We start from the raw sequence: 27,948 nt of genomic DNA, 5'->3' as shown, positions 1-27,948 counted from the left end.
CTACCAAAAGAGAGCTCTCTAGGATATTCTAAGACAGCATTTGACTCCCATATAATTTTTCCTTCTTCAACAAATTAACTCTAGTGCTTTCATCCCTATATCTTATGGCATAATTTTGAATTCCTAATCTTGTTCACTCATCTCTGAGTATGGAATGAGTACTGTAAGTCACTACTCAAAGGGTCTGGGATTAAGGAGGAGGTATGGAACTAATCATCACTGATTAAAAGAAAAGGAAGAAAAAAAAAGAACTTAAACAAATACTCTCTGAGGTAAATCGTGGCACACTCATCTGTAGAAGCCATGAAGAGATTAGATCCATGATGTTCAGTTACATGCTCAAAGTCATACATCCAATAAGGGATAAGATGTGAATTTCAATCCAAGTTAGATGGTTCAAAGCTCATTCTCTTTATTCTATTTTCTCCGCCTTTAAATGCCACCCTCATTTTTAGCTTGTATGGCACCTTGCATGTAGTTAGGTACTGAGAGGGTAAGAATTAGGCCAATGAAAAAATGTGTAATTTGCAACAATGGGTGGTTAATGCTGGTCATTTTTATTTGCATTCTCATTCAGAGAGTACTGGTTATAAATCATGAGACTCTAAATAAAGAACACATTTTACCTGGAGGTCAGGATCAGCCAAAGGTTTCTGGGCTCCCAGAGTAAAATGGTCTCTTTCTATGATCGTGTTGGTGAGCTGCAGTTTGGAGGCTGGTTTCCTATAAACTATTTCTTCCACAGTGTCTTGGCCAATCAGCCAGATCACTTTCACAGCCCTGTACGGGAGTCAAATGAGAGCAGTGTTAGGAGTCTGCAAAGCTGGGGGAAAAAGCATGCCAGGAAAATACACCCAAAAGGAAGCAGAACCAAATGCCACATTCAGGAACAATGAAAAGGACACTGCTCATTGGGACCTGAGCATTTGTTAGAGAAATCTGGCCTCAACTTCTTCCTGAACTTTTCCCCAAAAGAGGAAGAGGAAGGAAGACGAAGTGACCACTATTGGGCCTTCATCTGTTGCTAGGATAACCCCTTCCTGTACTGGTTTCCACACTGATCAAGGAATGTTACCTCAAGTCAAAGGGTAGCTGAACACAACTTTGTTTCCTCTTTGTGGTACTGGGAACCCAACCCAGGGGAGCTTTACCATGAAGTTATAATCCTAGCCTTAAAAAAAAAAAAAAAAAGTTTTGAGACAGGGTTTAGGTAAGTTGCAAGGTTGGCTTTAAACTTGATCTTCCTGCTTGAGTCTCCCATGCTGATAATGATTATAGGCATGTGCACCCACTGGCTTTAACTTCATTTTAAAACTGAATTAGGATCTAACGTGAGAAACATGAACTAAATAAATTCTAAGTTTCTTCTAATCATTTTGGAATTTAACTGTTCTTTTCAACAAAGTGAGTCTGAACTGATCATGTGACCACTGATCCCCCAACATGACTCTACAAGCCAGCAGCACAACGGGGTTCAAACCCAGTGGTCTCTAACTCCAACGTGGCACTGTTGTCAGGACTACACGGTCCACCTTCCTCCCCAATCCACAGCTGCAAGCCAACAGAGCAGAAAGGTGCCAATGTCTAACTCACTCACTTGTTCTGGCCAATTCGGTGAGCTCTGGCAGCTGCCCGCAAGTCATTTTGAGGATTAAAATCACTGTCAGAAAAAATAACAGTATCTGCTGCTTTTAAGTTCATGCCAACTCCACCTGAAAACCATACAAAAAAGGAGCATGATCAGCAACACACAAATAAGGAACTAGAAAACACACAAGGCAGGACTGGGTCCTACTGAAAATCTGAAATCAGTCCAACTGACTGGCTTCATCCTTCAAACTGACATTTCTGCCCCAAACTTCAGGTTTTGACCACCCTACAGTGGTCAAAAGTGCTACCTCACCTTTCATTGCGTGAACTGGGAAAATTTAATTATCAAATATAACAGAATGAGAGGTAAGCAGAAGAAAAGGATGCTTAAGTTAATTGCGTCAAGACATTAATATTTGTTTGAAAACCTTGATTGGATTTTGCTTCAAACAGTCTGTGAATAAGGACACAATTTCTTTCAGAAAACAGCTCCAAAAATAAGAATTCTGGGGGCTGCAGTTGTAGCTCAGTGATAGAACACAAGTGACAGAACACGTGAGGCACTGGGTTACTTCCTCATCACCACATAAAAATAAATAAAATAAAGGTATCATCTGTTATGGTTTAGATGTGGTGTCCTCCAAAAGCTCACATGTGAGACAATGCAAGAAGGTTTGGAGGAGAAATGACTGGGATATGGCTTTAACCTAATCAGTGAATGAATCCCTAATGGGATTAACTGAGTGGTAACTGGGGCAGGTGGGTGTGGCTGGAGGAAGGGGTTCATCAGGCACATGGCTAAGGGGTATATATTTTGTATCTGGACAATGGAGTCTCTCTCTCTCTCTCTCTCTGCTTTCTGATCATGATGTGAGCTGCTACCCTCAGTCACACACTCCTGCCAGGATGCTGCCTCCCCTGGAGCTCCAAGGAATGGAGTCGGCCTTCTATGGACTAAGACCTCTGAAACCATGAGCCCTCCAATAAACATTCCTCCTCCACAGTTGGTTCTGGTCACAGAGGTGAAAAAGCTGACTAAAACAGTGCCCATCTACAACTAAAAATGTATCTTAAAACAACGAGAGGTCTGCAGTGGGCAGTAAGAAACACACATGACCATACTTGCAGCTTCAACAAGGTAGGAAGACCTGACGCTAGCTATGATTAGAGCAGATGATACCTGCCTCTGAGTGGAGAAAACCTGAGAGTGTCTTCCTGTACTGGTTTCCACACTGAACAAAGAAGATGTCATAAAATCAGTTCAAGACAAGAACACTCAATGCAACAACTCTCTGGTCTTTCTCCAATGGTGCAGGAAAAGGCCAAAAGAGCACTTTGCGTTCAAGAATTTAGAGTACTAAGAAGCAAACCACAGGCTTCTCTTTGATAAATGTGGAAACTGTAGAGAACATACTCTAGCCAGGGTCATTGGAGCTCATTGCTAAAACAGGCCTAAAAGGGCTTGTTCCAAGAACTGAATGAAGGGTTCCTTTCCACAAGGACTACTAACTCCCGGCTGGATGTAAGACAAGCCAGGCAGGAACATTCTCATTGAAGTCTTCCTATAAAATCAAAGTTGGAATAAAGAAATACTAATGACTGAATACGGAGAAAGGCTAAGTTATACCCAATAATAAGAGCTACACTTCTACTTTACTACTGCCAAGCACTGCTCATGGCACTTTACATGCATTGACTCTTTTAACCCTCACAACAACCCTGTGTCCTTGCTAGCACTATTCTCATTTTGCAGATGCTGAAATGGAAACAGCTAGATTAAGGGATTTATTTGAAGTTGCACCACTAGAAGATAAAACAGTGAGGATTCCATCCCATATTCCAGAACCTGAGGTCATTACTCCTGGGACAGAGACAGGGTCTCACAGTGTTGCCCAGGCCGGCCTTGAACTCCTGGGCTCAAGCCATCCTCCTGCCTCAGCCTCCTGAGTAGCTGGGACTGTAGGCATGCACTACTGTGCCAGGCTCCACAACCTTTTTATCCACTGTGTGCTAACTATCGAGGCAGTCATCTCATTTGAAAATGTGTTTGTGTTCCATAAGAATTATCTTTCTTGGGCTGGGGATGTGGCTCAAGCGGTAGCATGCTCGCCTGGCATGCGTATGGCCCGGGTTCGATCCTCAGCACCACATACAAACAAAGATGTTGTGCTTGCCGAAAACTAAAAAAATAAATAATTCTCTCTCTAAAAAAAAAATAATAATAAAGTTGCTTTGTCATCACTAAAAAAGTTTAAAAAAAAAAAGAATTGTCTTTCTCTTGAGTTAATAGGGGCTAGTGCAGCCCTTCTTCACCAAAGATGATATTTTAAGCTGCATTTTGTTGTTTGGGACATATTCCTAAGCTATCGATGCCATCTGCCGGCAATATGTGGTAACAACCTCGTGGAAAGCTGGAAGGAAACATTAAATGAAAACACGGCACAGCTATAGCTACAACATGATGGCATGTATGACAGTTAGTGAGTGGAAAAGGCTAATGTCCAGGACTGCTTCAGCTCCTAGATAATCTACTCTGAGGCCTCCAAGGAGATTAACTAATTTTAGATGTTTCAAACATTATTTGCTCTCTAAATATGAAAAATAAAATCTTAAAACACAGGGCTGGGGATCTGGCTGAAGCGGTAGCGTGCTCGCCTGGCATGCGTGTGGCCCGGGTTCGATCCTCAGCACCACATAGAAACAACGATGTTGTGTCCGCCGATAACTAAAAAATAAATATTAAAAAAATTCTCTCTCCCTCTAAAAAAAAAAACAATCTTAAACACATAAATGGAATTCCTCTCCAAACACTGACCATGCCTTTGACCAGATCCTTTGAGCTTCCCCAAAGACTAATCATGAGACAATGGGACTGAATGACAGGGTGTGGTATATGACCTGGGAAGAGACTGGACCAAAGGAATCTGATTGTATCTTGTTATTGGCTTTAAGAGAGAGGTAAGACACACACTGGAGAAATGATCTCCTGATACTCAAGGGTCATATCTAACACTTCTTTTATAGACCCATATAGTACAAAGCACTTACTAAGTGCTTTCTACATATGGGTGACCTTTCTTTCCATGAAGACATTAATCTCTTTATCATCAAGGACACAATTCCTGTTTGTGTTCCTATATCTATTCCATCAGGATTATCATCAAAAAAAGAAGATCATGAAACTCAGACTATGAATTCAAAATTAATTTAGGGCTTTTTGATTCAGAATGTAAGAAAAATTCCATTTCCCCAAACCGATTTCAAATTATTTAATACTATGTGAAAGCAACTGGCAAAACCACAAGTGTCATTTATTTATAATTAAGTCATATGGACAATACCATAATAATTATAAATAGTTGTCAGTTTCAGTCTAGTCACATTTTAAACAACAAATTAAACTTTATAACACTCTTCCAGAGGTACTCCTGGAGGAAGGGAAACTAGAAAAGAGATTATCTTATTTTCCAAATTCATGGCTGGGAAGGAGAATGAATGAATGTGAATAAAACTTTCCCCAAAATTAAAAACAAAACAGGATGTTCCCAGTCAGTGGTCTAAGTGGATTAGAATTACTTTCCAACAGGCCCAGGTTTCAGCCTCCCTTCTCAAGATCACAGCTTCACAGTTTGAACAGAAAAGAGCTCCACACGAGAAGTCCAGTATTAGGCTACGTAAGTGCTTCGATTCTCTCCTTTTTCAATACTCCTTGGTAAGAACCTCTCCTTTCAGAGAATTAGGGGAAAACCTACCAGTGGTGTGATGACTGTCTGCTTCCTCAACACCCATGGGCTTACCTGCCTTGATGCTCAGGAGAAAAACAAAGATGGGCTGCTGTCCAAAGTTCTTGATGGCCAGGTGTCTCTCTTCGCCTCTCACAGAACCGTCCACACGCTCATAGCTGTAGCCTTTACGTAGGGAAGACAACAACCACACACAGGTCCTTACTCTTTGCAAGGACTCTTAGGAAATAAAATAATCGAGTCATTCCTAAGCCAATGCCTATTTATCCTTTCCACACCCAGGCCTGCCCTACTTTCAATAAAGCCCAAGGGAAAGATCTCAATTGTTTTATAACTTGATCTTGTTTCTTATTTTATGTGGTACTGAGGATTCAAACCAGTGCCTCTCACATGCCAGGTAAGGGCTCTACCACTGAGGCACAACGCCAGTCTGAAAGATCTAAATTTAGGGGAACAATTCATCACTTCACCAAAAAATCACAAATCACCATAACACACTATCCTGGGTTTTAAAACCATAGGCAGCCAAAGTCTTTGGCATTTGCAGAGTTAATATTTGGTTTTGACTCTTCCCAGGCCACCCTAAATATCCACACGCTGGCAGTTGGTGACTGCTGAGACACAATCCTGACTTAGGCAAGCAGTAAGACAAGCACTTGGGAGCCTGCCTGATGACCCAGCACCTGCTTTTCAGCGAAGCTCTAGGGCTCTCCACTTGTCACCACGCATCAGGTCAGGAAGGGGAATTATAATCTCAAGTCATGTTTTAGCACTCGAGATTCCTCAATGTGCCAATAGCTGAAGTGTCCAGTTACTGCAGTACTTGGGGGGCATCAAGTGGATCTGAGAGACCACTCTCAACTAAACTTTAAAACATTTATTTCTGTGGCTGATACTCTCCCACAGGCTCAAAAATCAACCCCTGTTCAAGCTTTGTCCCATTATCCCACATCAATTTTATTATATATTAAGCAGAGTTCTCAAGTAACTGCCTACATTCCCTATTGTCACAGAAATAATTACCCTCACCCTCCCTCTGCTTGATTTGTGGGATCTCCATACTATCTATCTTCCCTTTCTTACTAATCCTGCATAAGTACACAACTGCTGAGCTGTCGAGAGACGCTGCAAGTGTTTGTCGCTGAAACTCGACTCACACATTTTTGAAGCCACTCAACATTTTCACAACGTCTGCTCCATACCCATCACCTGCATCACCTGGTGAGAATGTGGGTGTTACTTCTGCCCATGCGTCTCTACCCTGCTGTCGATCTTGCTTCACACACCACTCACTCTCCTCAGCCTTTTCACCTTCTTTGTCTTTAACCTTATCCTCGGTAACCTTCCCACACCCCTTATGACTCTCAGATGATGTAGTGGCCAAGGGGAGTCACCTTTGCAGTCCATATAGTCCTGGAGAATATCCAATATCTGGGTCATCTGAGAGAAGAGTAAGACGCAATGGCCCCTGGCAAGAAGAAGAAAAGGAGAAACTGCCAACTCTAGTAGTGTTTATGGGGAGTGACCCTCAGGCAACATGACCAAAGAGGACAACTTTACACATAAGGGAAATGCTAAAGTAGAAATATCAATGTCCTGTAACTTTTTCAGAAACTCTGAATACTTTATACAAGAAGACAAAGTGCCTCCACATGTACCTGCATCCCTCAGAGCAGTCCTAGGGCACCTGTCAATTCACCAGGGAGTGTGGAAGCCCTGGCGTAACCAAGGAGCCTCTTTCCGGAATATCACTTCACTCAATGAAAACAGAAGTTTCATTTCAATAGTAAAATAAATATACATGTGAAGAGTAAAGGCAAGGTACAAATATGTGTGCACCCACTCCCCAAGATCCTGAAGAGCTATGGAAGGCTATCTACTGCTATTCTCTACTTGGCGGTACAAGTCATTACCATCTAGAAAAGTCGAGAAGCATCATGTTACAGAAGCAATCCACCATGGTACACAAGAAACTTACATATAGAGAGTGAAGAAAGGAAAGGATAATTCAAAATAATGTAGAAGAAACAAAGTCAAGGTGACAGCCCTTATCATCAGACATTGTTTTAAATTTGCCTGAACAAACAAGGACAATGCTGTCAAAACAATTTTTTTTTTTAAGAAAACGAACTTACCTTAAGGTTGCCAGGAGAGTAAGACCAAGAGTTAGGGAGAACATCGGCCAGACTCTAGCCCCAAATTGTTGGAAAAAGCACTGAGTTTGAAGGTGAGTACCTCGATTCTTATCTCTCTCTGCCACTTACTACCTATATGACATTGGGCCTGACCTTTCAAGGTCATGAAAAACTTGGATGGAAGGTATCTATAGGTTCTTCTCCATCTCTAACACACACACTTATGGTAGATATGTCAAAGGCCATAAAATACAGTAAGACGTGTAATTATGATTATTAACAGTTTTTTTATATTTACGTTTTAGTCATAGTTGAACACAATACCTTTATCTATTTTATTCTTTCAATTTCTTTAGTTGTAGATGGACACAATAACTTTATTTATTTTTATTTTTGTACGTGATGCTGGAGATCGAATCTCCTGCCTCACGCATGTGAGGCGAGTGCTTAGTCACTGAGCTATTTATTTATTTTTGTGTGGTGGTGAGGATTGGACCCAGGGCCTCGCATGGGATAGCTAGGCAAGCACTCGACCACTGAGCCACAACTCCAGCACCAAGACATGCAATTATTTAATTTGCAAAAGACTGGGCAATTTTGACAAATCTGAAGTTTTAGGTTAGTTCAGGCCACACCTGGGGCAATCATCCTAAAGGCACAATTCTGAAATTCTTGAGTCTCTGGTCTTTTCCTAGACTCCCCCTTTCCTGTGGTGATGAAGATGTACATGCTGGATACCAGGTTGCTGAACACTAACCAAATGTCATCTTCTGATACCCAACTTGCATTTCTGGGAAAGAGTATTCCCCAACTACGCCTTGAGTTTAAATCAAATCCCAAAGATCAACAAGAACCAATGTTTACTCAACCTTTATTATGTGTTAGTTCAATTCCAGGAAGCAGCAGGCAATTTTAAAAGAAATGCTCAATGTTGACTCGTCCTTGTGGATGCAACCAACATAGTTGGACTGATGAGGTGAACATACACTGATCAACAAGGTAGCAGAGTAAGGTAGGGCTTCCCAAGTCCTGGACTGGGATCCTAAATGCTGTAGGAATTCAGGAAAGAAAGGATAAAGGTGGAGGAGTGGGGTTGGATGAGATGGAATGGGGTGGGTGTACAGTTGCAGAGAAAGTAGGCCCTGAATTCCAGGCTTCTAAAAAAGGGAACTTGAATCAGTCTCAAGAATCAGTAAGTTCTTGAAGAACTCAAGAATCAGTAAGTAATGACTCAGGTTTGAACCAGTCACTCCCTGAGAGCAGTACATGTCAACCTATTCCTACCTGGAATGCAGGAATGCCAGCAGCTTATCCAGCAAGTGAAGTTTCCCACTAGCCTCAATCAGGTGGTCTCCAACTTCAAAAGGCTCTGGCTCCACACCTGGAAAGCAGAGAGCCCAATCCTAATTGTGTGCCCTGAGTCAGGGCAAAATTCTTAAGTAGAAAACCCAAAAGGTAGGCAACAGAGAGAGCCCAAGCTCTTTCTAATGCAGTAGGCCCTTCAGTCTCACCTATTCGAGGCATTTTCTAATTATTTGCTTAATATCAACTGCAGAGCCTGGCACATCCAAAAAGTCTAATAAATATTTATCTAAGAAACAAACTCACTCTTTAGGAAACCAAGGGAAAGGAAGATGCCAGAGATCAAGAAGATCCACAAAGGAAATTCTAAGGCTCTCATTCTAGATAAGAAATCAAGAAATAGGCTTAGGTGTGTATAAAAGTGATTCTCAAGGTACAGGCAGCAGTCAGAATATTCTGGAAGATGTCCTTCAAAATCTATGTTCCTAATGCCCCTTCTCCCTTAAAAAAGAAGTTCTAATGTGCACTTGATTAAAGTTCTGTTAAACTTTTAAACAGCTCCTAATGGTACTTGGCAGACTCCTTAAAACAAGTACAGCAGACCTTTTGCAATCTTTCTACACTAAGGAATTCCAGGGCCAGAGAATCGCCCATCAGAGTGCATCAAAAAAACCCAATGGGAATGAAAATGAAACACTACACATAAATTTGTGGCAACAAGAGCAGTGCTTAGAGGGACATGTACAGAAGTCACTAGGATGAAAGGAGAGAGCAAAGGGCACAGAGCAGGAGCATGCAGACAGGAAGAAAGGCAGGAAAAACTGCTACCCCAGAAGCTGAGTGAAGAGCGTCCCAAGGAGGAAGCCATCTGCTGTGTCAAGGGATCTGAGAGGTTAACGAAACGTGAACTGACAATGCCTGGGCATCACAGAGAACACAGGGAACTGGGCGTAATGACCGAGAGGGCTCAAGACGAAAGGAAATCCAATCCTGAAGAAGGGTCAGATGATTCCCCATTATGACCCATTCTGTAAAGCTGCCAGTTTTCCTCTCCACTATCATGAAAGAAAAGCTCCCTGCCCTCCAAAAAAGCTTAGAAACATTTCTAGATTGTAGAAAAGTAGAGCCAAGGCAAATGCCATGGATCCTGCATTAAGAGAGAAAAAGGAAAGCAGCTTAAGGGATATTACGGGACATGTGAAGAAATCTTCAGTATGAATAACACGAGATATCATGAATATAGAGAAAATGAGAAGAAGCAGAGTAGACACATAAATGCAGCAGTTCTGTTGAAGAGTCCAGCTATGATTTTGGTTACAGAACTAATGAAAAATAATGGGGGTAAACAGGACACTGGCTCACCATCAAACAAATACGGGTGATCCACGCACTTTCGAAGCTGGGATAAGATATTCTGAAGTTTAACTTTCCTTGCCATCTCATTTTCAAATGCATCTGAAAATTTGAAGACAGAGAGGAAAAGGGACTAACAAATCAAAACACAAACACAACACAAACATAACCTTACTCATTTCATAGTATTTCCCTCAAATTTATACTAACCTCCCAAATGGCAGTCAATTGCACTGAGAATTAAAATCATACCAATATGGGATTTTCTTACTCCTCACTTTGTTTTGAGAAGGAAGTCTACAAGGTGAACTTAGCAGTGCTTTGTTAAAACAATTGTAAACTTCTAAAATTTCTTCTTTAAGTGCTATTGTGGTTTTAAGAGGGGAGAAAAAAAACAAATAGAGGATAAAAACCATGAGTAGACACTTAAAAGTGTTTGCTATATTGCAGGCATAAGAAAAACCATGCAAGAGGAAAAAGGGAAATTCCATCATGCAACAACCACGTCTGAGCTACACTTAACACTGCTATTGTTCCACGTCAGGTGATTGGCATATCATTCAGAATACAAAATTCTACCTTATATTCTTGCTACACAAAGTGAGTGTAATCATAAAATATTTCCCTGCACAAAAATCACATCCCCATTTAGTTTCTTAATGGACCAAGTGCCCTCTGAATACCTAGGTCTTTCATCAAAATAGCCTTGTAGTATTTTTTCTGCAATGCTGACATGCCATGGTATATCACTACTTCTGTCTTCTTGGGAAATTCTTTAGCTACCGGTGCTTTCACTCTCCTCAGCAGAAACGGCTGCAAGAGGTTGTGAAGTTCACTTGCTGTAGAAGGAAAAACATAAAAGAGTGTGGTACAAAAATACAGCAGAGGCGCCGAACTACTAGAGAACATGGAGCAACTCACTTTCCTCATTTTCATGCTAATTCTGCATTCTAGGTCAGTACAGTAAGTTTTCACAGTTACAGATGCTCCTGGACTTACAAAGGGATTACATTCCTATAAACCCATCACAAACTGAAAATATCTTAGACATAAAAAATGCCTTGAACGGACCTAACAAACCACAGCTCAGCCCACCCTACCTCAAATGTGCTCAGCACTTACATTAGTCCACTCAGAAAATAATCTAACCCGAAGCCTCTTCTATGAAAAACTGTGAAGACTTCATGTAATGTGCTGAATGCCTGTGACTAAACAACTGACAACACAGAGCACTGTGTGGTATCAGTTACTTACCCTCAGGGTCGCTGAGTCATTGGGGAGTGGTGCCTCGATGCTGCCACCCCACCTCACAGGACAGTACCTTACAACCTATCCCAAGCCTGGGAAAAGACTGAAACTCATGCCTTCTTATGGCTGAAGAGCATCCCAACCTGTATCTACACCACATTTCCTTTTTATCTGCTAATAAAAGGTGAGCTCCACACTCTGGGTACTGTCAAGAGTGCTGCAAGGAACACAGGAGCACAGACATCTCTTGACGTGTCGATCCCCTTCTTCGACTATACACCCAGTATGGGACTGCTGAATTGTACAGCAGTTCTATTTAGTTTTCTGAGGAAACGCCATCGTGGTTTTCACGATGGCCGTACTATCTCTATTCCCACCCGGGTGTCTCAGAGTTCCCCTTCCACCACAGCCTTGCCAGCGTGTGGTGTCTGTAATAACCATTCTAACGGGGGGAGGAGGTTTCCCATTGTGTTCCTGGTTTGCATTTCCCTGATGATTATATTGAACATTCTAATATAACAGCACACACATAATCACTGGGTGGCCCCCTGCCATCTGTTTTGGACAATCATCCTAGGGTATTCAGATATTATGGGAATGTTTCACAAGGCAGAGTGGCAAAGGTATAAGAAAAAGCTATGGTTATACGAATGAAGGCTTCCCTTTTCCCTTACACATCCCAATCATCTCAAACTTCTGGTTAAAAGAAAACAGCAGTGTTGCAGAATTCTTAACAGTAGTCTGGGTCTATAGCATGCACTTACTTTTCCGCACTGGCAAGTGGCATGGAAAGTTAACAAAGTCTATAATTTTTATAAATTACAAGTTGAAGCCGCATGGTAACATGAACTTGAGGCATGACGATGATAAGCTGAAGGCCAGCCTATGAAACTGAGCAAGACCCTGTCTCCAATTTTTTACAGAAGGACTGGGAATGTATCCCTGTGGTAGAGCACCCCTGGGTTCAATCTCCATACCACAAAGAGAAAAAAAAAATTGAAAAAAAATTAGAAGTTGGTTTTTAAAAAAGCACACATATCAGTGGGTACTTTCTACTTTTTCCAAAAGTGAACCAATAATCCTCACTGCAGAATCATGTAACAAACAAGTAAGAGCCATGGATAGCAGACAAGTGGACACCACACGAGGGACCATCATCTGCCTTATATCTGTGGTGGTTTTTCTCCCTGGAAAGCATTCTCCGGTTATTGATTCTCTTCCTTTTCAATCTGCAACTCTTATGCATTAGGGAAGTTTCTGTGTCAAGATCTCTTGGGGATAATTTGCTGAATGGGAATTAACCTGATTTGGACTCTTTTTCAATATCCCGGTAACGTTCAACAAAATCCTCCATCTGTTCCTTGGAAAACAGGTCAGTTCCACAAAACTGAGGAGAGAGTAGAGCTCTTAGAGGCTGTTCTGGATAGGAGTTCCAGTCAACAGGAGACTGAAGACCACCGAGAACTAGAATATGTAAATAAACACAATTAAAAATCTCTACCACTGGGAAGCAAAACCAAGCGACCCATCACAACATTTATTTGAACACAGAGGGACATGATATAACACAATGAACCAAGGCAAATGAAATCAGAAGGCTCAGGTTCAAGTTGTACACTCTATTTAATGTGAGAAATAATACCTCTCCAGTTTCGACCATAAGGAGGGGATAATAATCTGTAAGAAGACACTCTTGTAAGCATGTAAGTAACATCGCGTTGTAAACTTTTGAGTATTACATGAGTATTCACTAGGGTTACTAAATGCAATCTATGTGAGGAGTCAAACTATGTTATAACCTACATGGGGGAATTAACGGGAGTATCTGAGTAAACACATTCATTCAAAGAGTTTGAGAAGCCAAAGTTATTTATAGCATCAGGCCTCTCTGCTACAAGCAAACAGCAAGATTTACACTGATACAATGTCTGTTCATAAACTTTGCAATATATCAGAGTCAAGATATCAAGATTTCTAGATGTTTCTGGATAGTAAGCTATGGACAGTCCAACATAAAAAGGGATTCTGTAAATTTTTGAGAAACAGGGCTGGGAATGTGGGTCACCAGCAGAACGCTTGCCTAGCATGCATGAAGCCCTGGGTCAATCCCCAGCATTTCCAAGAGAAAAAGGAAAAACACTGAGAAACAGATAGGAACACGGAGGATAAGAGACTAATGAAGGGAGAAAAACAGTAACAACAGATATCAGGCCAAGCAAGGTCAACCTCTGAGCTGACATTAATAAGAACTTACACCAGCAGAATTAAGTAATGTGGAAAAGTCACATCCTATGCATGTGTATTATTTTAAATATAGAGTACAAACTCTTGGGAAGGACATGTAACCAAGGGTCCCTAAAAAGAAGGCAAACAGGACAGCACAGATAGAGGATGCCCTACCAGGCAGGGGATAACAATATTTGAAACTAATAAAAATGATGATATCTTCAGTAAAAACACTGCAACTTTTAGGCCAATAAATATTAAATAGATAATCCAGGTCTAAGATTTTCCTCTAAATGACCTCTAAATTTAAGTGATTTATTATAGGATGAGGACCAAATTTTGATTATCTCAGAAATTAACAAGTGTGGTCTCATGAATGAGCAAATTTTCAAGTTAACAAGGAGAAGGTACTTCACATTTCATTGGCTTCTCAGAAACAAGGGCAGCTCCAGGCCACAATGATCTTTCTCATCTACTTTGCTGAATGATACAAGAGATCAAGAGAAGGGAATGCAATCAAGTGTATCATACTAAAAATACAACAGACCAGAGACTGAAGGCAATATGCTGTAAGAAATTGGTCTCTTCATGACTCCATGTGAAGGGTAAGTTTCTAAATAGGTAAATTGGGGGAGGCGTAAGGTATATCCAATGCATCTACAACTGCAGACAGGAGTATAAGATCTTTATTTGTAAAAAAAAAAAAAAAAAGAGAGAAAAATTAAAAGCACTCAAAACAGAGTTGAAACATCTCCAAAAATACAATGCATTTTATTGGGGTAGGGTCTGACTCATTTGATAACTGGATTTTAGTAAATGTTATCTTCTATATAAGAGAGAAAGGAATAGTAATTAGCCATATTAAATACTACTTTTGTCACTGCCCTCCCAAATAGGTTTATTTAGCTCTGCAGAAGTCTGAATACAGAAGTTTTAATTTATGAGATGGACATCATTATCCGAAGTACATGTATGAAGACACGAATGGTGTGACTCTACTTGTGTACAACCAGAGATATAAACAATTATCCTCTATATGGGTAATGTGAATTGTAATGCATTCTGCTGTCATATATTACAAATTAGAACAAATAATAATAATAATAATAATAAAGTTTCAATTTAGTTGGCTCTGTATAGACTAAACTAAGTGGTTTTAAAGGGGAGTTAGAGGGGAGAAGGAATGGTGAACAGATGGGTATAGGATTTCTGAGCCAGGAAACTGCTCTGCATGATACTATAGGGTGGAAACATGCCATCACCTGTTTGTTCAAACTCACAGGACACGCAACAGCGAGTGAATCCAGCATTACGGACTCTGGTGACACTGCGGTGCCAATGTAGTTTCATTAGTTTTAACATTTCTCTTCAGGGAGAGGCTGAGATAGGGGAAGCAAGGCTTGTAAAGGGGCAGGGGATATATGGGAACTCCCTGTACCTTCTATTCAATTTTGTTGTAAACCTAACTTGCTCTAAAAAATAAAGTCTATTAAAAAAGGAAGGGGGGGTGTGTAAAAACTAAGACTATCCTTTGAGTTTACCTCTGAGAGTGTCTTATGCAACAGAGAGCTTTGGCTTTTCAATCTGTGGGCTTCATCCACAACAAGCACACTCCAGGAGAAGCTGTGAGAGAAAATCCAAACTTTCAGCTTCGTGTAGCTCAAACATATTTCACAACCACATCTTACTATACAATTATGACGTGTTAGAAAGACTAACAGCCCACTCTGTTAGAAGCATACCTGGCATCGTGACCTTCCTATCTGGAAAGGTTACCATGTGCTTTGTTTTCCCCTCAGATGAGAGAGATCTATGCAGAAAGTAAGGAGCCGGAGACAGAAATGAAAGGATACGTTTATCATATTGTACTATGTAACAGACATTGTGCTTGTGGCTTTGTGTGCAATTTAATCCAAGGAATAAGACAAGTAATCATAATCGTGCCAACAAAGACACTAAAACTCTGAAAGGATAGGAAACTAGGTCAAGATCATAAGGGCAGAGCAGAGATTCAAACCCATAAGAAAAATCAGGAGACAGCGATGTCACAGCAGCTAAAGGAGTAGGACTTTAAAATGGGAGAGTGGTGAACAGGATCACGGAGATGTCCAGGATGATGCAGCCACTGGACTTGTTAACGTGGAGGTCACTGGGGGCTGCTGCCACAGCATGTTTATAGTATAGTATATCACGAGAGCAATTTCTCAAGAAGTTTCAGTCCTAGAATCATATTTTTAACAGATGCTACTGGTGAAAAGCTGTTAAAAAAATCCAAAATATGGAAAAAGATTGGATGATATTCTAGATGTATTAACTTAAAATAGCAAAAAAATGAAAATAAACTATCTAATAATAGGTGATAAAATGATAAATGGTAGCTGCAAAATACAATAATGAAAAAGGTATAAATATTGAATATCCTTTTAAAAATGTGAAAATCATGCAAAAGATAATAAAGTGGGCGTTATAAGACTTTACCAGTTTTTAATTTTACTGGTAAACATTATGGAATCCCACTGCATTATTTTTGCACTTGTAAAACTAAGTGTGTCAAACAAAAAAGTGGGTAAGGAAGGACAATACCTGAAAAATTAAAACAAACGTCTGTGTAAAGGCTGGCCTATAAAAAGGAAGCCTTCCTTCCAATACCACGGCAGACACTACAGACATATAGGAAGATAATCAGAAATGATGTTGAAAACTTGTACTCCAATAAAATAGAAAACCTCAAAGGCATCGACAAATTTCTAGAGTCATATGATTTGCCTAAATTGAATCAGGATGAAATACACAATTTAAACAGATCAATTTCAAATGATGATGGGCTGGGGATGTGGCTCAAGTGGTAGCGCGCTTGCCTGGCTTGCATGCGGCCCGGGTTCAATCCTCAGCACCACATACAAAGATGTTGTGTCAGCCGAGAACTAAAAAATAAATATTAAAATTCTCTCTTTCTTTCTCTCTTAAAAAAAACATTCAAATGACAGAATAGAAGATACTATCAGAAGTCTACCAACCAAGAAAAGCCAAGGACTGGATGAATACACAGCCAAGTTCTACAAGACCTTTAAAGAAGAACTAATACCAATACTCTTAATTAATTTCAGGAAATAGAAAAAGAGGGAGCACTTCCAAACTCATTTTATGAGGCCAATATCACCCTGATTCCAAAACCAGGCAAAGACATATCAAAAAAAGAAAACTTCAGGCCAGTATCTCTAATGAACAAGATACAAAAATTCTCATAAAATTCTGGCAAATAGAATACAAAAACATCAAAAAGATTGTGCACCATGATCAAGTGGGATTCATCCCAGGGATACAAGTTTGGTTCAACAGAAATCAATAAATGTAAGTCATCACATCAACAGACTTAAAGATAAGAATCATGTAATCATCTCAATAGATGCAGAAAAAGCATATGACAAAATACAGCACTCCTTCATGTTCAAAACACTAGAAAAACTAAAGATAACAGGAACATATCTGAACATCATAAAGTCTCTCTATGCTAAGCCCCAGGCCAACATCATTCTAAATGAAGAAAAATTGAAGGCATTCCCTCTAAAAACTGGAACAAGACAGGGATGCCCTCTTTTACCACTTCTATTTAACACAGTACATGAAACACTGGCCACAGCAATTAGATGAAAGAAATCAAAGGGATACATACAGGAAAAGAACTCAAATTGGCATTAATTGATGATGATACGATTCTACACCTAGAAGACCCTAAAAGTTCCACCAGAAAACTTCTAGAACTAGTAAATAAATGAATGTAGCAGGATATAAAATCAACACTCATAAGTCAAAAGCATTTCTGTATATCAGTGACAAAGCCTCTACAAAGAAATGAAAAAAAAAAAACTATCTCATTCACAATAACCTTAAAACAAAAACAATAAAAATAAAACAAAAACAAAAACAAAAACAAAACAAAAACCCCAGAACACACACAAAAAAACTTGGGAATCCACTTAAGGAAAGAGGTAAAAGATCTGTATAAAGAAAATTATAGAACCCTAAAGAAAGAAATCAAAGAAGGCCTTAGAAGATGGAAAGATCTACCTCGCTCTAGGTTAGGCAGAATTAATATCTTATCAAAATGACCATACCACCAAAAGCAGTTTACAGATTTAATGCAATTCCAATCAAAATCCCAATGGCATTCCTCATAAAAACAGAAAAAGCAATCATGAAATTCATCTGCTAAGATAAGAGACCCAGAATAGCTAAAGCAATCCTTAGCAGGAAGAGTGAAGCAGGGAGCATCACTATACCAGACCTTAAACCATACTACAGAGCAATAGTAACAAAAACAGCATGGTATTGGCACCAAAACAGACTGGTAGACCAATGGTACAGAATAGAGGGCACAGAGACTAACCCACAAAATTGCAATTATCTTATATTAGACAAAGGTGCCAAAAACACACACTGGAGAAAAGATAAACTCTTCAACAAATGGTGCTGGTAAAACTGAAAATCCACGTGCAAAATGAAATTAAACCCCTATCTCTCACCATGCACAAAACTCAAGTCAAAATGGAAAAAGGACCTGGGAATAAAACCAGAGCCCCTGCATCTAATAGAAGAAAAAGTAGGCCCTGATTTCCATCATGTGGGATTATCCCCCAACTTCCTTAATAAGACTCCTTTGGTGCCACAATTAAAATCAAGAATCAATAAATGGGATAGATTCAAACTAAAAAGTTTCTTCTCAGCAAAAGAAACAATTTGTGAGAGTGTACATCTTGGGAGCAAATCTTTACCCCTCACATATCAGACAGAGCACTCATCTTTAGGGTATATAAAGAACTCAAAAAGCTAAACACTAAAATAAATAAATAAATAAATAAATAAATAAATAAATAACCAACCCAATCAATAAATGGACCAAGGACCTGAACAGACACTTCTCAGAAGATGATATACAATCAGTCAACAAATATATGAAAAAAAAAAAATGTTCATCAACGCTAGCAATTAGAGACATAAAAATCAAAAGTACTCAAAGATTTCATCTCACTCCAATCAGAATGGCAGCTATTCTGGATACAAACAACAATAAGTGTTGGCGAGGATGTGGGAGAAAATACACTGCTGGTGGGACTGCAATTGGTGTAGCCAATATGGAAAGCAGTATGGAGATTCCTTGGAAAGCTGGGAATGGAACTACCATCTGACCCAGCTATCCCACACCTCCGTCTGTACTCAAAGGACTTAAAAACAGCATACTACAGGAACACAGCCACATCAATGTTTATAGCAGCACAATTCACAATAGCTAAATTGTGGAGCCAACCTAGATGCCCTTCAGTAGATGAATGGATTAAAAACTGTGGCAAACATACACAATGAAATATTACTCAGCAATAAAAGAGAATAAAATCATGGCATTTGCAGGTAAATGGATGGAGTTGGAGAATAATGCTAAGTGAAGTTAGCCAATCCCAAAAATCCAAATGCTGAATGTTTTCTTTGATATAAGGAGGCTGATTCTTAGTGGGGTAGGGAAGGAGAGCATTGGAGGAACAGACAAACTCTAGATAGGACAGAGGGGTGGGAGGGGAAGGGAGGGGGCATGGGGTTAGAAGTGATGATAGAATGTGATGGACACTATTATCCTAAGTACATGTATGAAGACATGAATGGTGTGAATATACTGTGTATACAACCAGAGATATGAAAAAAACGTGTTCTATATATGTGATATGAATTGCAATGCATTCTGCTGTCATACATAAATAAAAAAAAACTAATACAAAGAAAGATAATTAACCCATAATGAATGTGTTGGTCAGCTTTCTGCTACTGTGACAAGTAGCTGAGATAATGAGTTTATAAAGAGAAAAGTTTTACTCTGGCTCACAATTTTGGAGGGTCAGTCCTCCATCAGCTGGCCCCCTTGCTGTTAAGCACACCATGGCAGAAGGGCATGGCAGAGCAAGCCAGCTATCTCAAGGCTGGGACAGAGAGAGCAAAGAAGAGGATGAGGCTGGATCCCTGCTACCCATTCCAAGGACACACCCTCAATGAATGACCAGAAGACATCCCATGAGGGCTCACCTTTCAAAGGTTCCACACACTCTCACCAGTTTCATGCTGGGGACCAAGATTTTAACATATGAGCCTTTGGGAGATATAGAGGATCCAAACTATAGCAGTAAATCTCAATAAGTACTAGCTGTTAATAATATCATCTTCTTCCTCACTTTTACTCAACTCTTTTTTAAGCATCTCTCATTTTTCCCTCTTATTTAAACCATTTAATAAATATGTTTACACAGTTCTTGTGTCCCACAAGCACTGTCAGAGGAATTTTGGAGGGAAGGAATTAAATGTGGGAAATCTGATCACAGAGGCTCACAGTATAGGCAGTGGGCAGGTTAATAAATACATTGGCACTCTACCTACTGGTGAGCACATGCCACCCTTTTGCCTTCGTTTCTGTTTGTCTGCATCTGCTACAAGACTACACACCCCTGAAAGTCAAGGTCAATGTCTTAATCTTCTCTATCCCTATGGCCTCATCTGGACCATGATTCAATAAATATTTGCAGAAAAACAACAACAAAAACAAAGGAAGCCTTCCTCCTCAGGCTACAGAGAAAATGAGGAAGAGAGCCAGAGACAGACACTCAGCTAATGAGAGTGGAGTAGGAGAAGACTGAACTGGGGATCCAAAGAGAGGGCAGGAAGTCCAAGGAGAGCACTGGGCAGAATAAGCAGGGGATATATTTAGGATTATAAGGAGACAGGGTACCCATGAGGTTGGACGGTGGTTATGACATAGGTGGTGAGCGTCCATAGTATAGTTCCACTCAAAACAGACTAGGTCTGATGCCTTTGGAAGGACTAGACACAGATATGTATATACACAAACATCTAAAAATGCTTATTTAACGCAAAAGGCTAAGTGAAGTGGATTTTGGTTCAATGAGTGAAAGTGGATTGAATCACTCATCAAAGGAAATTAAAGATTGTTTCCCAGAAACAAAAGTAGAGGGAATTCCAACACAAGAATGGAGAGTCAAACAAGGGAACTCCTGATCTTCTCAATCCAAGATTTTACAAGCCTACTGTCTGTTGTCCAAAAGATTTCAATATTTCATGGTGATAACATACAACTTTAAATGGCCTTCATAAACCTCTTGAGTGCAGATTTTATCACATTGCCTATTTTCAGAATGTAAAATATAGCAATGGAGAAATATAACATTAACAAACATACTAAAAGAAACAACTATGTTGTTGGGATTCTTGCTATGAGTCAATATTATAAATGTCCCTTTATTACTAAGGCTCTTAAATCCACCCAGAAATGCATTCAGAACAGACTGAAATATAAAAATGTGTTTCTGCTGAATAAGGTGACATTTCAATGCTTCTACATACTTAGAGACACTCTCTTAAAAACACGGTCCAGGGCCTGGGGCTGTGGCTCATCAGTAGAGCACTTGCCTAGCATGTGCGAGGCCCTGGGTTTGATCCTCAGCACTACATAAAACTAAATAAATAAAATAAAGGTATTGTGTCCAACTACAACTAAAAAAATAAACATTAAAAAAAAGAGGCCAAAAGCACCAAGTGCTGGGTTTGAATGTCTGCTCTGCCTTACTTGGATTCTTAATCTCTTAATTTCCTCATTTGTAAAATGAATAATAATCCCTGCCTACTAGGATTTTCATGAAACCAAAATGGGACAATTTACCTAAAGTACCCAAGAACATTTATGTCCCAATCTTATTACCTTCTGAGACCTGCCAGATAGTACCATGTTTCATGGATATCTTTGTACTCCTCACCCCTCTATTGTACAGACCATGGGGCAGCTCTATAATTTACTTTCCTGGTTATTACCAGTAACTCCCTTTCCATGGAGAGACTTCAAAACAAGACAAGTTGGATATTAAGTAGCCAAGAAGAGCTGGGGGAAGGACTGAGTGGAAGAGCAGTTGGGAGGCTCTCAGCTCAATGCCCAGAACCATAAAATGAAATGACATGAAATAACGTGACACGACATAAAATGAAATAAAGTAAAAAGGAAAAGAGGGAATACATCATATGCTCATTTAAATGTAAATTAAGTAAAACAAAATACTGGATGGAATCATAAAATCTTGGGCCCAGTCATCAAAGTAAGAGTAAAACAGAAACTCATTCACAACAATCTGGATGAGGAAAAAATATTTAAAATATTGATAAGGCCCTTTGAGAACAAAACCTTCTGAGTATGAAAGATGCACACAGGGTATGATGGGGCACACCTACAATGACAACTACTTGGGAAGCTGGAGGATTGCAAATTTGAGTCCCATCCCAATGACTTAGTGAGACTATCTCAAAATAAACAATGAAAAGGGCTGGGCATGCAGCTCAGTGGTAAATGCCCCTGAGTTCAATCCCCAGTACCAAGACATAGTTAAATGGACAAATTACAAGTATACTTCAAACTTCTTTTCCAAATAGTCAGTTCTACAGCACTGACTGCTGCTTGGTAATTGCCAGGAAAAGGCTCCTATACTACAGTGAAATCTCAAGCAGCAGTCCTGACAGGTGTCTGTGCAAGTTACAGTGTAAAGAATCCAGTGTCCAGGCTGGATGCAGTGGCCCACCTGTAATCCTGGAGACTCTGGGAGCTGACGGATGAGGATTACAAATTCAAGGCCTTCCTTGGCAACTCAGAAAGACCCTGTCTCAAAATTTAAAAAAATAATAAATAAAAAGGACTGGAGATGTTGTTCAGTGGTAGAGTACTCCTGGGTTCAATCCCCAGTACCAAAATAAAACCAAAAAACAATAAAAATCTGCTAGTAATAAAAATCTCTAGTAATCTCCTAAACATCAACCATGTAGATTTAATCTCAGTTGTCACAACAGTCATCCAAAGTAAAAAAGGTAACTACCCCCAGTTTACAGATGAGGACACTGAAGTTGATGGAAATTAAGAAACCAACCCAATAACACATAGCTAATGAGTAGAGGTTAGATCACAGAATTCCCACCATGCCTGCCTATACATCAACAGGACCCAAAGAAGACAGACCAGACATATCAGGAAAGAGGCCAAGTATCAAAAAAACGTAAGACAAGACAAGACTTCCACACATTCAGCACAGTTTCTGACAGGGTACAGTATACTCACGATTTTAGAAACGGTGCATCTTTCAAGCAAATCTGAAAAATTAAGGAAGACACATTAAAAAGACTGGTATTGCTGGGCATGGTGGCCCACACCTGAATCCCAGCAGCTTCTGTAGACTCAGGCAGGAAGGTGGCAGGCTCAAAGCCAGCCTTAGCAACTTACTGATACTCTGTCTTCAAAAATAAAAAGGACTGAGGATTGGCTCAGTGGTTAAGCACCCTTACGTTCATTCCTTGGTACCAAAATAAAAAAGTTAGAATTAAAAAAATAAAGACTGGTATTGATAAATTCTGATTATTAATAATCTAGTTTCTTATTTCTTGTTAACTCTCTTAAACCACAGGATCTAAGCCTTTAACTTGTTTACTAAGTTAAAAACTAAGCACAATTTCTAAGTAGCACTATCACACAAACAGATAGAAATTATGGTTAAGTAGAGACTTCAAAACAAGACAAGTTGGATATTAAGTAGCCAAGAAGAGCTGGGGGAAGGACTTACTTAGATAAGTATTTAAAACAAGACTGAAACTAGGCATCCTGCATTCCTATCCCCCGGTTATCAGACATGATGCCTCTGTACATGAAACCCTCTGCCCTGCTGCCTGCCTCCTCCTGTTCATCAACAAAGAGGCAGCTAAAGTGCCACTTTCTGGGAAGCTTTCCCCTTAATCCACCAGTAGAGAGGGAAATATGTCTAGCTACCTTGAAGCACAGTGATCCTGCACTTCGTTTGGTCACAGTCCCTCTTTGACAATGTGATGAAGGTGGATGTCCTCCTAGAAAAATGTGTGCTCTCAAAAAAAAGTCAATACAATTCAGTGGGTTCTACAACTTCTAAGGACCCAGGTTAGGAGAAACGAATGAATACCTCATAGGTAGCCAGCAGCACATGAAAACGTGACTTCTGTTTTAGGTCTTGCTGAAGATGGGCTCTTTCCTCCTTGTCCCCTGCATATGTTACACAAGAAAGACCTGGAGCAAATCTAAATCCAAGAAAAGAAGCAGATGAACCCAAATGCCACAGCCATGAGATAGTGTGTGCATGTCATGGACGGACTGCAGTGTGCAGACGCTATTCATTAGGTGCTGGTCACAGAACTATACCTAGAATAATGGTTAAACCCCAGGGTAAGGTCTGTGTTAAGCAGGGAGAAGGATCAGGTCTAAGAGGGTCTTGTGCTAACTAAAAATGCAATGATGTTTTTCACTTTAGTTACTTCCTATGTTACTATGAGAAGGACAGTTTATCCTTTACATCAGCAAAATTTACTGAGAATAAGTACTAGCCTTTAAATTGTAGAAGGGTAACAGTAACACCCACTGGATCCTCCCCTATCAGATCTTGTGTCTTGCCTACACTGTTTCAGTTCAACCTTTCTGGAATAAAATCATTGAATATGACAAGATTTTGCTTCATGATCTTTTATCCATCATCTAGAAAAATATCTTAACATAAACAATACAAGTTCAGCTACATCTACTCTGTACCTTTCCATTTCTTCTTTCCAGTTGTCCAAAACAGACAGAGGACTGAGAATCAGAAATGGTCCTTCATCATTTAACCTTCCCGTCAAGTAAATGAGGAGAGCAATCGTCTGAAACAAAGCAGGCAGTTTTGATCACCTTTCCAGGAGACACAACCATAAAGTTCCCACAACCATAGGCAGAGAACACAATCTGTTATACATGACTTGCTTTATAAAGAAATTCCATACAATCTTCCACGTATTAGGAAACTAGTACGTTCTTAGAACGACATCAGGTAAGCTCAGTGACTTTGCTAAGGAAATTGATGGTGTTCAATTACTTCAAGAGTTAACGAGCAATGAGGCTCAATATTTATGTAACTGAACCAAAGGGAAAAACATCAGGAAAGAACAAAAATCAATGAAACCAATACACTTGTTGGAAAACAGCAGGAGTACTTTGAAACTATTAAGCTAGAAGTGCTAAGACCTGACAGCAAACAGTACCCGCACATCACAGCCTTGGCCCTTGGCTCGGCTGCTCTGATGAGAGTGCTTTCCTTCCTCCCCAACTTTCTCCCTCCTTCTATAACCATTTAGAGGGTGCCTTCTACTGGCTCAAGTTCTAAGCTCAAGTTATATGTGAACAAAACAGATACAACCTTTGGTCTTTCATAATGGGTGCATTGTAATCATACTGTATAGCGAGATCCATATGCCATAGTTGTACATGCATATATCTATAACACACATTCAAATGCAGAAAACAGACAATAAATCATTCTCACAAGAAGTAGGAGTATGAAATGAAACTTTGCAAAGCCAAATGTGCATACTTCAGGACATGTTTGAGTACACTTATGTCTCTAAAGTTGCTCTCAACAAACAAAAACACGTGAAGAGCTTGCATCCCCAAATACTGTGCTATTTCTGAGGAAAAAATATGCCCTAAGGATCAAATTCAAAATCCTGAGAAAACTATAGGCTCAAAGGTGTTCACATCAAAATTAATTTAAGTAACCCCAAAAAGGGGGAACTCATGATTCCTCATCAATAGGAAGTTTAAGCAAATTATAAATTCTCGATGCCAGTTGAATGATTGTGAATGTAATAAAATGCAAAACTACAGTGCCAATGTTACATTAATGAATAGAAACCATATAGGCTAGGTGTGCACTGTAACTTCAATGATGTAAAACATACCTTGCTGCTTATGGCTGTGGTTAGAGTGCTGTGATGACAGAGTGGCAGTTCATTTTTTTTTGACACAATCATATTAATCTTATAAAGGAAATGATTTTCTCATTTAACTATCCCAGCCCAAATTGTGCCCAGAGCATCCCTCTAATAAGTGGCTTAACTGGATTAAAACCATTCTGTTGAGTGCTCCCTGAGGAAGCAATTTAGAGAAAGTTTGTCTTTTATTACCACAAATCAGAAGTGTCTACCAAATAAATTTAGAGTCACTAGTGAATTTTATCAAACATCTAAAACGTAAATGAGAACAATTTTACATAAACTCTTGCTGAAAATTGAAGAGGAACACTTTTCAATATATTCTATGAGGCCAGCTTTACCCAAATACTAAAACCAGACAAAATTAGTATAAAAAAGGAATATCACAAAACAATATCCTTCAAAATGTAGATGCAAAATTTCTAAACATTCTTTTATCAAAACAGACTTGGAGTTGGTATATTTTTAGAGAATTTAAAGTAGAGGTGGAAAGGCAAAGGACAAGTGGAATTTGCTGGCTCTCTGTGAAGTCAGTAGGACAATTTCAATGACTGAGACAAAGGAGATTATAGGAAGGATACCTCCAGGAAACTGATTTTAGTTTCATATTTCTTGTTCAGGAATATACCAGGAACAGATTTGTTTGCCCAAGAGAGAGAAGTGATGAATCTCAGGGGACCTTATATAAGTGGTTGCAGTGTTTCTGAATAATGCCAAGATTGATGAGGTACATCTGGCCTAAGTAAAGGAGGCTTCAACATATGATCAGACTAGCCTATGTGCACCATGTGCACCACTGCTCCAGCTTAAAGTTTATATATATAGTGAGCGTTGGAGGGGACAGTTGAACTTCTGAAAGGATGATGAGACCCTTGCTCATTCTCTCTAGTGACCACTGGTGAAACTTTCCTGGGATTGAAAAGTTTTTATCTTCCTGATTTCTGATCAAGCTGCCTCTGACATATATCGTGATTATACCAGGATATCTTTTGTATCCTTCAGATAAGTAATCCTTATGTGATTAACCCAAGAGGTGTTGTGACTGAATTTTCCATTAATCCAAGGCCATGTGTCAACCCAGGGCAGTATTGCTTATTATTCTGGCAAGGCATCAATTTCATCACTCCACCATTAATCACTAGATCAATGCCCGAGGGGGCCACATCTCATTCTCCCCTTTTTAAGGTCAGAGAGTCTAAGTTTTATTTTGGAAAACATAGGGTACTTCCTCCATATTTCTCTATCACTGTAGAAAAATGGACAGCAGCCCGACCCCAACCCACCCCCATTGAGAAAGAGAGAGTAATATTAGAAGCAATACAGTTAACTTCATATAGTGTTACTAAGGAGCACAGTCAATTTGGTCCTTGGGCAAGTACACATGCTTCACACAGAGAAAAGCCCTAAACCTGGGCCCATTAACTGCACTTGTAACTCAAGTAACTTTTCTCACAGACACATGTCAATGCTCATATAAAGGTAATGATATAATTAATAACTGCCCCTACAACTAGAAAAATCAATCCCAAGGTTGTGATCTCTTAAAAGTTAAGCATTTCGTATTCTAGTATATATATACATACACACACACACATACACCCTCACACACACACATATATAACAGCACTTAAAGATGGTATTAAGCCAGGTGTGGTGGCACATGCCTATAATCCCATTGGCTCCGGAGGCTAAGGCAGGAGGATCATGAGTTCAAAGCCAACCTTAGCAATTTAGCGAGGCACTAAGCAACTAAGTGAGACACTGTCTTCAAATAAAATACAAAAAAGGGCTGGATGTATGATTAAGGTTTTAAGTGCACCTGAGTTCAATCTGGGGTACCAAAACAAATATATATATATATATATATATATATATATATATATGGTAATGAGTTGTGAGGAGGTGTTTCGGTGTAGGTAAACAGTGCTTCTTCACAGTAACATACCTGGCAAGTCTTACCAAGGCCCATCTCATCTCCCAGGATGCAGCCATTTTGACAGTGGAATCCCTGGGCTAGCCAGTTGACTCCCTTCAGTTGATAAGGGCATAAATGAATTCCTAGAAATAAAAAATAGAGCAAAACCAGAGAGTAGACATTTCAGCACATATGTGGGCTAAGCTCTAAGGCTTTGAATGAAGAACATGGCTTACATTCCCTTAATGTCAGACTTTATTGGTTCTATCTTTTATTGGGACATTCTATGTATACAAACATTAGCTGATTTCCAAATTTCTTTTTGGGCAGACTTGGGTTACCATTCAAAGCCCTGAAATAACCAGTCACTGTTACATAATCTTCTTGATTGATGAGAAACTCAGCCTAGGATTTGTTCTATAATACCCAGTCTCAAGCCACTGTCCTTTTCTGGAAATAAGTATTCCTGGAAGTGATGTGACAAACAACACATGGACTATTCATATGCTTGCTTAATGGCACTCATCTAAATCTGCCATTCCTGCTATATTGTCCCTTAAAGAAAAGGGGGACAGTAAAACATCAT

General features: G+C 39.6%; 1 pseudogene; it reads right to left on the bottom strand.

Annotated features, from left to right (window-relative positions):
* Positions 1 to 27,482, bottom strand: part of LOC144252118 (chromodomain-helicase-DNA-binding protein 1-like) — a 30,485-nt pseudogene extending 3,003 nt beyond the window's left edge.
* Positions 27,483 to 27,948: the final 466 nt, after the last annotated feature.

The sequence above is a fragment of the Urocitellus parryii genome, unplaced genomic scaffold (genome assembly GCF_045843805.1).
Source record: "Urocitellus parryii isolate mUroPar1 unplaced genomic scaffold, mUroPar1.hap1 Scaffold_37, whole genome shotgun sequence".
Taxonomy (NCBI): Eukaryota; Metazoa; Chordata; class Mammalia; order Rodentia; family Sciuridae; genus Urocitellus; species Urocitellus parryii.
This window is presented reverse-complemented; position numbering and strand designations above follow the sequence as displayed.